The sequence below is a fragment of the Bidens hawaiensis genome, unplaced genomic scaffold (assembly GCF_021521415.1).
Source record: "Bidens hawaiensis isolate Kalapana, Puna unplaced genomic scaffold, B.hawaiensis_p1.1 tig00007615_1, whole genome shotgun sequence".
NCBI classification, from domain to species: Eukaryota; Viridiplantae; Streptophyta; class Magnoliopsida; order Asterales; family Asteraceae; genus Bidens; species Bidens hawaiensis.
The window spans coordinates 598,007-612,474 of record NW_027491531.1 but is presented as its reverse complement, the minus strand read 5'-3'; the positions used below and the strand labels follow the sequence as shown (position 1 = coordinate 612,474).

General features: G+C 36.7%; 1 pseudogene; it reads right to left on the bottom strand.

Annotated features, from left to right (window-relative positions):
- Positions 1-14,468, bottom strand: part of LOC143635624 (uncharacterized) — a 40,202-nt pseudogene that overhangs the window by 25,128 nt on the left and 606 nt on the right.

The following is a 14,468-nucleotide window of genomic DNA, read 5'->3' as shown; positions in this document are numbered from 1 at the left end:
AATCAGAAGAGAGAATAAAGATTTTTGTTGATTACACAAGTTTAAACTTTAGTTACACATGTGTAAAAAGTCGATTCGGTGTGTAAAAAATTACGGTAATTTTTTGTACATTACTTACACTTACGTATTACACGTGTGTAAAAAAAATTCAAAAAAAAAGTTGTTACGTTGATTTCTTTCGAGTTCTTAAAACTCAAAGCGGTTCTCAAAAGAAATCAATCCTATATATATATATATATATATATATATATATATATATATATATATATATATATATAATAGGAAATATATTTTTCCTAAGAAGCGTAGGAAGTGCGTTTTTACCATGATATTTAATAGAACACACCGTGCAATAAACACACTTCACTTCTTATTATAACACCATCCTATATATATATATATATAATGTAGGTAATGCTAATATTACTATTTCCTGGGTGTATCCTTGGTGCTATGAGGCGCCTCTAAATGTAAAGTTTCTTGCTTTATTTAGTTTGAAGAAGAACAAGAGACGTTTTGTGGTGAATCGGTGCAATACCATAGATGAAAATATCACTTGTAGTTGGTCGTGGTTGAGGTGCCCCCACCAACCGTATGAAATAACTAAGCTTCTTGATTGTTTCTTTACTTTTTAATAAGTCTAACAAATGCAAAGGATAGATATGGGTTTGGCATGTGGACAGGAGTGGTAGTTTCTCAGAGAAATCTTGTCTGGATCTATATTTGCTATTCAAACCGGTGCATTCAGACTGATGATAACTTTGTGTGCATTCAGACCCCTCGCCGCCTCTATTAAGTTCAGCTTTAGACGTGAGAAACTTTATACCAAGGCCGGCCATGACATATGGCAGGGTAGTTGACGGTCATATGCCCGACTACCTGCTAGGCCCGTAATTTTTTTTTAATTATATTTATTTTGTTGAAAAAGTATATCTATACTTAATGTTTTAACACAATTACAAAACAATTAACTTGGTCGAGTGGCAAACTAGTATGACTCCCAACCAAAAGGTTGTGGGTTTTAACCTCATTTGAAACATGTTTTAGTTATACATTAGTTTTTTAAATAACCCAAATCATAACCAAGGAAGCCAATTTAAAAATTAAATTGTTTTAAATCCAACAAAATACTCTTATTTACTTTAAGCCCAAAATATTTTTCGCCTTCGACCCAAATTTTTTTTACAATTCTAGGAGCCGACCCTGCTTTATACATGTTCCATCATTTAATGTGACGTAGATGAAATGACACCTACATGGAGTTAAAAGGTACAAATATAGACCCCATGACCTTAGGAAGACTTATAGAAAATTAAATTTATTCCTTGCTTTTTAAAATCATATATCTTTAAGCCGAAGAAATTAATTAATTTATAGTGCATGGATTAGTATTTTCACCCAAATCTAAATAAAACCCTATTAACCGTAAAAAAATGTTAAAATAAAAATACATAAAACCCTTTATTACAAAATATAATGAATGCCTTTAAATGGAATATACGTTATTAGACTCTAAATATGGATAACAAAAACGAAGCCATTTTTTAAAAATGATTCATTTGATTTTAATAATCTCAAATTTTAGCTATTAGTTGACATTAATCTCAACTTAATAAATATTTATAAATAGTCTTAACTTTGAACGTACTCTTTTTCTAGCAATCTCACACCAGTTCAAAGGGTTTTCGTGCATAGAGAATGGAAAGAAACTAACATTGGATTGATTGTGCTTGTGGAGTAGGCATTAGAGATGACGAAGTGGAGAACAATAGCAATGCCAATTTTTGAACCAGTAAATGCTCCTCCAAATCCCATTTGTGAGTCTGCAAATCCTCCCTTCACTGCTGGTTGCAATTATAAAAAATAATAATTGCAAAACAACAATCATAATAAAATGCACATATGCCCCATACATTTAATGACGAAAATAAAGTTGATTAATTATTAGCATTTAATGAAATCTTAACGTTGTTTTTAAACTGCTAACGCGAATAAATAATCTTGGAAGGATATTAATGCGAATAACACATTATTCCCTAGTATGGTTTTGAATATATATATATATATATATATACACACTAGTTTTTAGCCCCCGTATTACGGGGGTTGTTTTATATTGTTTGTTCCAATATTTATTTTTTTAATTGATATTTTTTTATTATATGAAAGTTAATAATATACTTATGGTTTGATGATAAATTGTTTTACAAATAATGAGATGTTATAACCCGGTTTAAAAGCTATATGGTTTTGATGAGACCCAAAACCCGTTTATTTTTTTACTATGAAATTTGTTTTTTAATTACAAATAATATTTATGAAAGTTAATAATATACTTATGGTTTGATGAGACCCTTTTAATTTAAATAATATATAAATATATCTTTTTTAAAATTAGAGATTTTATTGTTTATTATATCCTATTTTATAGGATTTTTACATAAATAATTTAATGAGAATAATTTTTAATTTAATTTATAGGATTTTTATGTCTTCATTTATATATATTATAGATATATATAGTGCTACGAATTTTGATGAGTTTAATTAGGTAGGTTTTGATTTACCAGGCACGCTGCATATAAAAATATTGCTAAAAGCGTTATTACAAAGATATAAAACTCATATAAGCATGGGGGTGTAATTCTCAACCATTTAGGTGATTTTTGCTCCTCTTTTTTATTAACATGTAGATATATTATTAATTATACTGATTACTTATTATAAGTTAATGCAATATATGGTATTTAAGGTTTAGGATTTGAGGAATTTAATAAAAGATAAAAGTTAAAATGCAAATAGAGACAAAAATGAGAAGTCTGAGAAGTATCTGTGAAAATAAAAACCCAACAAAAATTTAAAAAAAAATCATAACTCAATTTATAAATAAAAAACCAAAAAATAAAAAATAAACTAAAATGTTTCCTCTGTCATTCAATCCAACAAAAGGCCGAAAAGACACAATATCGAAAATAAAAAAAAACACAATGATAAATAAAAAAAAAGACACAATAGATCGCAAACTATAACACAATGCCGACAAAAATATAATACAATGTCGAGTAATATAATACATATCAAGAAAAAAGAAACGATGTTAAGGAAAATAAACAAAATCAATAACAACAATAAATAAAAAACACAATGATGTTTTCCATTAATATTGTATCTTTTTTTTAAGAAAAAGAAAGACGGTGGGAAAAAATTTATGTTTTTATTTTTTTTTGTTTTTTATTTAATTTTGAGTTATGATTTTTAATTAATTTTCATCATTTTTTAAGTTTTTTTTTACAAATCATTTTCATCCTTTTTATTTTGATATCTGTTTCTAGAAAAATCTTACCCTTAATTAATTAAAGGAAGGCCGGAAACATGAGAGTTTCATTTATTAAATATCCAAAAAGATCATATACCTTGAGTTTTTATCAATGTTGATATGATTTATTAGGTTTTTTTATTGTATTATTGAAATGTTGAAATCTCTATTACCATATAAAAAACAAGAATATTTTAATGAATATATTGTTGGTATTAAGTTGTTTTAAGAAATCATTTAAAACAGTTTTATTTAACGACGTGTTTCTTTAATACTTGTTATTTGTGGAATTTAAACCAAAGGTGTTTAAAGATATTATCTTTGCCAATAGAACATCACATTATTTTTTTTCGAACGGTGACTTTCACAGTTAAGCTATCTCACTGCGCGAACACGTTGCACTCCGCCACCTCACTCAGGCCAACTCTGTTGACATGATCGGGATCCACGCTTTGGTAAGAACAAAAACAATAAGGGTTGTGCTAAACGAAACTCCCTCCCTTTTTCAGACCTTACCCCTTGTTTTCGATAAAAATCTGCTAAGGATAATGTATCCAAATCTGTCAAGTGAGGTATAGTGCTAACACGATAATAGTGAATGTGTAATCGAAATCTTGGTGAACACAATGATTTGATCACGAGGGAAAAAGCCCTTGAATACGATAATCTCACTTCGGTCAAAACTTAACAAGGTAATCTTTGATCGATTGACTTCGGTCAAGGATTCACGAGGTAATCTTTGGTCGAATCACTTCGGTCAAGGATCAACGAGGTAACCTTTGGTCGGATAGTGCGTGATTATAGTAATCTCCGGCACAAAAAACCCCCGGACGGTGAAAACTATCACCGTCGATTATATTGATAATAAAAGGTGGTTACAAGGGTTGTGGAGTTGATGATCAACAAATACTATGTGTGTGAGTACAAGGTATCTTAGCAGCTAGAATACGTGTGAATGTGTGTGTTCTAATGTTGATCACAGCCTCTATTTATACAAAAACATAATAACTCAATGGAGTTATAATTAATAAAGACTATTAACTAATAATCCCTAAAAATCCGCCATTGCCTTCAATATAATCGAAACTGCCACTTTGACCACATGCTCCATCACTCAGGCTGCGAAATAGGGGGTAGACCAGGTCTTGGAGCCGTTACACTTGATAAATATCAGCCTTCATATAAGAAACAACTGTTAACAACACCAAATACCGAGGATCCATGATCCTGACATAGCTCTGGAACTCTTCAGAAGGATAATTGATCCAGACACGTCAATATCTTCTTGACTGCAAGTTAGTGGATAGACTGAGTCTTCTAACCGTTATATCTGCTAAATATAAGACTACACATGAGAAAAACCGTTAATTAATAATAAGTACTGAGGATCCTTAATCCTAATACGATCTGGAATACATGCTAAGGATAACTGATCTCGACATATGTCAGGATAACGTATCCATAGTGTCAAATTTCTGTGCACTAACAATTTCCCCCAAAATGGCGGTTGTGATAAGATCACAGCTGTCATTTTGCCTTTGAATTCGAGTTCCATCTTATCCTTCTTCTAACGTGCTTCTCGGTTTAATAACTATGCTTTTTCGGCCAAGCTTTCTTTAAATTGTGCTTTTTAGGTGCTCAGAAGTCTGGAAAGTCTACTTCTCAATTTTCTCTTGAAGACATTGACTGTCTGATTGTTAAGAAAGAGACTCCAAAGTCCACAGCTATCCATGAACCACGCCCGTAAGGATCCTTTATCCTCCTTATTTGCTATTGTAAATCCAAATTTCTTTTGTACTTATTCTGCTGCATCTCACAGGCCTTGGATTCTGCTAAGAGCTATCATGATAACTGTTAGTAACACCTACTTAACCCAGGTGGATGGTCCATCTTTCGTATGGTGAAATCCGGGTTAAGAATTTTGGATAAGTCCAGGTGACTTATGTTTAAAAACTTTTGACTATTCGCTTGTTACTTGTTATTTAGAAAGTTTGTTTGATATAGCTTTAGTCTCATTGAAAGTTTTAAGAAATAATCTTGAGTAAAATTTTAGGATAAAATATCCTTAAAAAAAATAAACCAGGATCTTAAATCCTTATAAAATTAGATTGAGAATATCTATAAAGATATAAACTGAAATCAAATAAGTGTAAACCGATAAACAGAAATCATACCGTAAGGTCTGGTTAGACCTAAGTTACCATAAGTATTGATTCTTTTGCAATCCTTATAAAACTGAATTAAAGGATTTTGAATCCATAAGTATTGATCCTTCGGTGATTCTCAGAATCTAATTTATGATACCTGATGCAAATAACTTATGATATTATCTGGGATTAAACCAAATAAACCGGGGACAAGCCCATAAAATAAACTGGGGACAAGCCCGTGCAACTGGGGACAAGCCCGTGTAATCTGGGGACAAGCCCGTGAACTGGGGACAAGCCCGTGTAATCTGGTGTTAAACTGGGGACAAGCCCAAAACTGGGGACAAGCCCAAACTGGGGACTGACCCAAGGATACGGATGTTAACTATGGACTCGCCCAACCCAGGATTTAGCCCAAACGTGAGTGACGTGAAAACGCCAAAACCTTAGCTAACATGAAAATGTTAGAAACCTTTGTCTTGAGATAACGTGAAAACGTTATAAACCGGTGGTATGGTACGTCTACCATAAATCGTAGGATCCTCCATATAGCTAAAAGCAACGAAATTGTCAGCCACTAAGCGTGTACTGGTCCCGCTACCCCGAACTATACGTTGGATAGCATGCGCTCCAGGCGAGAGTGTAGAAACTCTATTTATAAGAAAGGTGAAAAACTTTAAACCTTAGAGGATATGACCATCGGGGGTCATACCCAAACGTGGGCTAGGCCAAGGAAAATAGCGATGTACCTTAAGCGTGAGGGAGAGGTGGCCAACCTCTTAGACATTGAACCTCTTATTGAAACCTGCATTGTTACTTAAAACTTGGAAGAGACAAATCGTTAAGAATACATTATCCTTAAAATAATAAGAAATTGAAAAGAATAAGTAATCAGATAGATATTACCAATTTTGGGATCCTTGACCCTTTATGGATACTTGATCCTCAGAGGATACTTGATCCTGATCAGAAAAAGTATTTCTTGAGGTGGATAGCATTCCATGCTCTTGGTAACCTGTTGCCTTCCATAGTGAGCAAATGATATGCCCCCTTTCCTGCCTCTGAGTCGATCAGATAGGGACCTTCCCATTTGGGTGCTAACTTCCCATCAGCCGGATTGGTTGTGTTTTGGAAGGCTTTCCTTAAAACTAAATCTCCTTCTTGAAATCTTCTGATCCTGATATTCTTGTTGTATGCCCCAGCTACCCCTTTGTTGATAAGCTGCCATTCGGATTTTGGCAAAGTCTCTGAGTTCTTCCACAGTATCCAAGTCTTCGAGAAGGATTTCTCTATTGGCCTCAGGATCACGGATGCTTGTCCTAGCTGTTGGAACCTCCATTTCTGTAGGGATAACTGCTTCTGACCCAAACAATAATGAGAAGGGTGTTTGGCCTGTTGCATTTTTTGGTGTCAACCTGTCGGCCCAAAGTACATATGGTAGCTCTTCGGCCCATTTTCCTTTCCTGGATCCTAGCTTCTTTTTCAAGTTGTTGATGATTATCTTGTTGCTTGACTCTACTTGACCATTAGCTTGAGGATGCATTGGAGTAGAGGTAATCATCTTGATGCCCCAACTGTCACAAAAGTTAGTGGTTCTTTTCCTGATAAACTGGGAACCATTGTCACAAACAATTTCAGAAGGGATACCAAATCTAGTTATAATATTTCGTTTAATAAAGGATATAACTTCCCTTTCTCGGACTTGCACGAATGCTTCTGCTTCAATCCATTTGGAGAAGTAGTCTGTCATGGCAAGCATAAACACCTTTCCACCTGGAGCCTTTGGAAGCTTACCAACAATGTCCATTCCCCACTTCATGAAAGGCCATGAAGAGGATATAGGATACATTGGTTCTGCTGGCTGGTGAAGGATGTTTGCATGCCTTTGACAAGCATCACACTTTTTTGAGTACTCCATTGCATCATTCTTCATCGTCGGCCAGAAGTACCCAGTCCTAAGTATCCTGGAGAATAATGCTCTTCCCCCTGTGTGGTTACCGCAATCACCTTCATGAAATTCCTTGAGTACCTCTTGGACTTCAGGATCCTCTATGCACCTCAAGTATGAACCTGCAAGAGATTTTCTGTATACCATATCATCTAATAAAATATATTGTGATACCTTGAGTTTGAAATATTTGGGATTCTCTGTGGCTGGAATTTCTCCATATTGGATGTATTTTTTGATTGGGAGGATCCAGGATCCTTGGCTGGCTGAGGATAATGGATCCAAAAGTACAATCTGTTTGTCACTTGTTATCTCCCCAACTTCTTGCTCTCCTATTGCTGGCGAGAGTATGTGAATAATTGGGATCTTTGTATCTTTTGGAATTTCAAGGACGAGGCTAAATTTGCTAAGGCATCCGCCCCGGCATTTTCGTCTCTTGGTACCTGATCCTCATGCTTTTTGCTAAAAGTTAACCTGCGACGAGTGCTTCGTACTCTGCCTCATTGTTGGTGGCTTGAAATGCGCATGCAATGGACTGGGGTATTATGCCCCCCTGTGGCGATTTCAGTAGTATGCCCAATCCCGTTCCTCTTACATTGGATGCTCCATCTGTAAAGAGAATCCAAGGATCCTTGGCTTCTTCTAGTTGTTGGACTTCTAAATCAGCCTCCTTTTGCATGTCACTGCTGAAATCAGCCACAAAGTCCGCTAGTGCCTGCGAATTGATAGTTGTTCTAGGCTCATACTGAATGTCATATTCACTCAGCTTCACAGCCCACTTGGCCATCCTTCCTGACAATTCCGGTTTTCTAAGCACATTCTTAACATGATAATTAGTTCTCAAAATAATAGTATGAGTCTCAAAATAATGTCTTAATTTAGTGGAAGCCATAATCAAAGCAAGGATTAATTTTTCAAGGTGAGAATACCTGGCTTCTGCGTCTAATAGACTTTTACTTACATAATATACCGGGTGTTGTTCACCTTTATGATCCTTGACGAGGACGGCACTTATTGCATTACCTGAAACTGCTAGATACAGATATAAGGATTCTCCATCCACATGCTTCATTATAGCTGGAGCTGAGGATAAGCAATCCTTCAAGGCTTTGAGCGCAACCTCATGCTTTTTTGTCCATTCAAACTTCTTATTCTTTCTAAGAATGTCGTAGAAGTCTTTGCATTTCTTGGAGGATCTTGAGATGAATCTGCTGAGAGCGGCTATTCTTCCCGTGAGCCTTTGGACATCCTTGGCATTTGCAGGCAACTTTAGGTTGATGATGGCTTCAATCTATTCTGGGCTTGCTTCAATTCCTCTTTTAGTCACCATATATCCCAGAAACTTTCCAGCCTTAACACCAAAGTGGCATTTTGACGGATTCAGTTTCATGTTATACTGGTCAAGGATATTGAAGCTTCTTCGAGATCCCTGAGGTGATCCTCGGCCTTCTTTGATTTCACCACCATGTCATCTATATAGACTTCCATGGTTTTGCCTAATTGATCCTTGAACATCATGTTGACCAGTCTTTGATATGTTGCCCCTGCATTTCTTAGTCCAAATGGCATAGCAATATAACAATATATGCCGGTAGGAGTCATGAATGCGGTATCCTCTTGATCAGATGGTTCCATCTGAATTTGTTGAAATCCAGAGGAAGCATCCATAAAGGTAAGCATTTCATGTCCTGCCGTTGCATCCACCATGGAGTCTATATGTGGTAACGGGAAAGGATCCTTGGGACATGCTTTGTTTAAATCTGTAAAATCAACGCATACCCTCCACTTTCCATTCTTTTTTGAAACTACAACCACATTAGCTAACCATCGAGGATACTTAACCTCTCTGATCATACCGGCCTTAAGAAGTTTTTCAACTTCTTTTTGTATGATCGCGTTCCCCTCAGGAGCGAATTTCCTTCGCTTCTGATGGACGGGTTTAATAGAATGATCAAGGCCCAATTTATGAGTAAGTACCTCCTTAGAAATACCTGTCATGTCTGAATGTCTGAAGGCAAACGTGGATTTTCGTCGCTTTAGGAAGGATATTATATCCTCCTCAATCTCGTCAAGGACACAGGATCCTAGGAGCACCTTCATGTCTGGATCTTCAGGATCTAAAGATACTTCTTTTAGGTCTTGCTCTCGAGCTTCCAGTACATTCCTAGGATTTTGCTGTAATTGCTATGCTATCATCTGTTTAGCTGTCGGCTTCATGGATGAAGAATAATAATTCTTGGCCTCCATTTGGTCACCATCTATCCTTACTACCCCCCAAGGAGTTGGTAGTTTGATGCATTGGTGGTAGGCTGAGGCCACCGCCTTCATCCCATGGAGCCAAGGCCTACCTACAATAACATTGCAACAAGAAAGGTTATCAATTACACAGATTTTTTTTATATGAATTTAACCCTTCAATATAAATTGGAAGGTTGATGTCCCCCAATGTCTTCTTGGTTTCTCTGCTGAAACCGACTAGCACTGATGTTCTAGGGACGATCTCGGAATCTGGAATGTTCATCTTCTTAAGGACATCATGCTGGATGATGTTGACCGAGCTTCCACCGTCTACTATGATCCTGCGTACATAGTGGTTAGCAATAAATAAAGTAATAATTAAACCGTCATGGTGAGGATCCTGGATGTTTAGTTTGTCTTCCTCATCGAAGAAGATCCTTTTGTCTGTCGTCAAAGTGGTGGATACTATTGGTCGGTCTCCGTTATCCATCTTGATTTCTTTGGCAAGTCTTCTTGCTGCAGAGAAAGAAGTTCCACAAATGTCTGAACCTCTAGAGATGAAATTCACCATTTGGACATCCAGCCCATCCTGGTGAGGATCCTGGATCCTCGAGTCGAAGAAGATTCTTTGATTTGTTACTCGAGTAGTGGGGATAAACGGTCTTCTTTCATCATCCAACTCAAATTCTTCTGTGGGACAAGAAGTTTGAATCATGCCGTATTCTCTGGAGACGAAGTTGATCACGTGAGCGTCTGGTGGTGGTGGTGTTGCTTTTTGTGGATGATCTTCAGGATCCTGGATCTTGGATTTTTTCCTTCCCAAGAGTTCTTTAAAGTGACCCTTGCTCAGGAGGTATCCAATTTCCCTTTTCAAGCCAATGCACTCATCTGTCATGTGGCCAAAATCTTCGTGAAAGGCACACCACTTAGACTTGTCTTTGAAGGTGGTCATTTTCTCATTCTTCCGGGGCCACCTTGCTTTTTCTCCTAGATCCTTCATGGCACAAATTTAGCCATGGGTATTTACGGAGAAACAATACTCGGAGATGCAGGGATAATCTTCATCGTCATCCCCTTCTTCAACTGCTCGTACGTTTTGATTGTTGAACTTGTTGTATGGCTTTGAGTTGTTGTTCCTGTATGAGGATCCTTTATTCTTATCAGGGGATTCCTGTTTTGTTTGAGCCCCCAGACGATCCTGGATCCTCTTATCGTCTTCCAATCGTATGAACCGGAGTGCCCTGTTTCTTACTTCATCTAGAGACCTGCAAGGAGTCATCACAAGATCATCATAAAAGGGGGAGCCCCTCTGAAGTCCCATCTTGAATGCTTCAATAGCAGTAGCCATGTCAAGATTAGGGATTTCTAGAGCTTCCCTGCCGAACCTCGTAATAAAATCCCTAAGGGATTCATCACTAGGATGGATAACTCGGTATAAATCACTAGTTAACTTCTCAAATTTCCTACTACAGGAAAATTGGCTGTTGAACAAGTTAACTAAATGTGAAAAGGAAGTAACTGAAAAGGGAGGAAGACTTAGAAGACACTTTAAGGCGGATCCTGTGAGTGTGGATCTGAAGCCTTTACACAAGCAAGCTTCCTTGAGTCTCTCCGGGATAGGGTTGATTTCCATACGCTCCCTATATTGTGCAACGTGCTCTTCAGGATCAGTGGTCCCATCATAAGTCTTCATGTTGGGGGTCTGGAACCGCTTCAGGATTTCAGCATCACAGATAGGTGGAGCAAATCTGGATAACTTGTGACTTCCCTCATGTATCTCGGGAATTGGTCGTATCACCCCGGGAACACTTTATATCATATCCTTGAGTTTCTGTAGTTCCTTGGCCATAGCTTAGTTGATACCTGCATCCTGCATGGGACCACGGTTAGCGTTAAAGGATATAGGATCATACAAGTTTCCTCTTTGCTGGGTGAAGATAGGCATCCCGGATGAGTAGTTGGGATAAGAGGAGTCTGCAATAGGAGTTGGTCCTCCAGAAGCTATGGTTTCCATGGGGATTATATCTCCTTCATTGACCTCCGAAGACCTTTGATGTTGAATCCCTGAGAATCCTTGATCCTTGAAGAAGGATCCTTGATTGTGGATGAAGGATCCTAGTTGTTGGGAGTTGAAGGATCCTTGAAGATACAATCCGGAGGATCCTGGTTGAAGGATCGATGATCCTTGCTGAAAGGTTGAGGATCCTTGAGCTGGTTGAACCATGGACTCTTGTTGGAGGATAGATGATCCTGGCTGGAAGATCGAGGATCCTTGAGTACGCTGACCCGCGGACCCTGGTTGAAGGATAGATGATCCTAGCTGGAAGATCGAGGATCCTTGAGTAGGCTGACCCACGGACCCTGGTTGAAGGATGGATGATCCTTGTTGGAAGATCAAGGATCCTTGAGTATGTTGAGCCACGAATCCTAGAGTAGAAAATTCCAGCACCCTAGGTATCAAGGGAGTCTGATCCTCCGCTGGCCTCTTTCTTTTCTTGAGATCTTCAATTTCACGTAGGATCCTCTGGCTGGTTTTGTTCTGCTTCTCCATGTATGCCTTAACTTGTGAAAACATAGCATAAACATCATTGTTAGATTTGACCACCGAAGTGGCAGCAGTGGTTTTTGAGCTCTGAAAGGCTGGAATTTGTGTGTTGTTTCCAGCCGCGGTGGTCCTTGGTGCTCCCGTAATTGGAGGAGGCATCGGCGGAAAAGTTCTTGATGATAGAGAAACCGAGGATGGCATGGTTGATGAAGCAGAGGTTGATTGAGAGGCCATTGATGGTGATATGGGTATGAAAAGTTGAAAATTGATAGGAAATAATCTGGATTATAGCACCAATTGCCCCACGGAGGGCGCCAAATTGTTTTCGATAAAAATCTGCTAAGGATAATGTATCCAAATCTGTCAAGTGAGGTATAGTGCTAACAAGATAATAGTGAATGTGTAATCGAAATCTTGGTGAACACAATGATTTGATCACGAGGGAAAAAGCCCTTGAATACGATAATCTCACTTCGGTCAAAACTTAACAAGGTAATCTTTGATCGATTGACTTCGGTCAAGGATTCACGAGGTAATCTTTGGTCGAATCACTTCAGTCAAGGATCAACGAGGTAACCTTTGGTCGGATAGTGCGTGATTATAGTAATCTTCGGCACAAAAAACCCCCGGACGCTGAAAACTATCACCGTCGATTATATTGATAATAAAAGGTGGTTACGAGGGTTGTGGAGTTGATGATCAACAAATACTATGTGTGTGAGTACAAGATATCTTAGCAGCTAGAATACGTGTGAATGTGTGTGTTCTAATGTTGATCACAGCCTCTATTTATACAAAAACATAATAACTCAATGGAGTTATGATTAATAAAGACTATTAACTAATAATCCCTAAAAATCCGCCATTGCCTTCAATATAATCGAAACTGCCACTTTGACCACATGCTCCATCACTCAGGCTGCGAAATAGGGGGTAGACCAGGTCTTGGAGCCGTTACACTTGATAAATATCTGCCTTCATATAAGAAACAACTGTTAACAACACCAAATACCGAGGATCCATGATCCTGACATAGCTCTGGAACTCTTCAGAAGGATAATTGATCCAGACACGTCAATATCTTCTTGACTGCAAGTTAGTGGATAGAATGAGTCTTCTAACCGTTATATCTGCTAAATATAAGACTACACATGAGAAAAACCGTTAATTAATAATAAGTACTGAGGATCCTTAATCCTAATACGATCTGGAATACATGCTAAGGATAACTGAACCAGATATATGTCAGGATAACGTATCCACGGTGTCAAATTTCTGTGCACTAACACCCCTATAAAATCAAATCAATAAAACATGTCATATTCCATACTCTGAAGTTTTTTAAACAAATTTCTTTAAAAAAAAAACTTTCAAAAACACTAAATTAGTTTTTCTATTTATTAAACTAGAAAAAAAATTGTTTTTTATTTATAAAGAACTTAAAATGTTTTCTAAAAAAAATTAAAAAAAATTATTTGAATAACATTTCTATAGCTAGTATTTTCATTTGTTATAAAATGTATATATAGAATAATATATTACGTCTTTATAAAAATGATTATATATTTTTGTTAGATTAGGGTGAATAAACTAAATGTCACGTTTGAAAAAAAACCATCCTTGTTGATCAAGTCATATGTTATTTAATCTTTTTTATATATGGAAAAAAACAATATTTTTTTTAAATATGTAAAATATCTCTTAAAATTATCTTTAAAAAACACTCTTCAAATAAATTAAAACATTTCTAGAAAAAAAAAGGTTTTTGTTGAGAAAACAATGGTTTAAACTTTAATAAACCTTAATGTTTTGATAGTTATTGATGCATATTTAGTTGTCTATGTCTTTGTTTACTAGTTTTAATCTTATGTAATAGTCTAAGGACTTCTTTGTAATTATAGAAGGCCTATTCGCTAGGGTTTGTCTAGCGATTGAGATTTGTTTTTGTTAGCCATATGCTAAGGTGTGTTTAGTGTATAGATTTAGTTATTAGAGACCATTCGCTAAGGATTTTTAGCGAATGGCGTAGTGTTTGAGATGCTATTCGCTAAGCATGTTTAGCGAATGGGCATGAACTATATATAGGCTGTAATCTTATTTTAACTAACAAATCAGTCATTTATGAGAGATCAGGTGCCCAAACTCTATCTATAGTCTCTTTCAAAACACACACTTACACACAAATATACCTAATTGATTGTAATTCAAGCTATAATCATAAGATTATATCCAAAAAAACGTATAGACCATGTATCTTCAAGTGGCATCATAGCT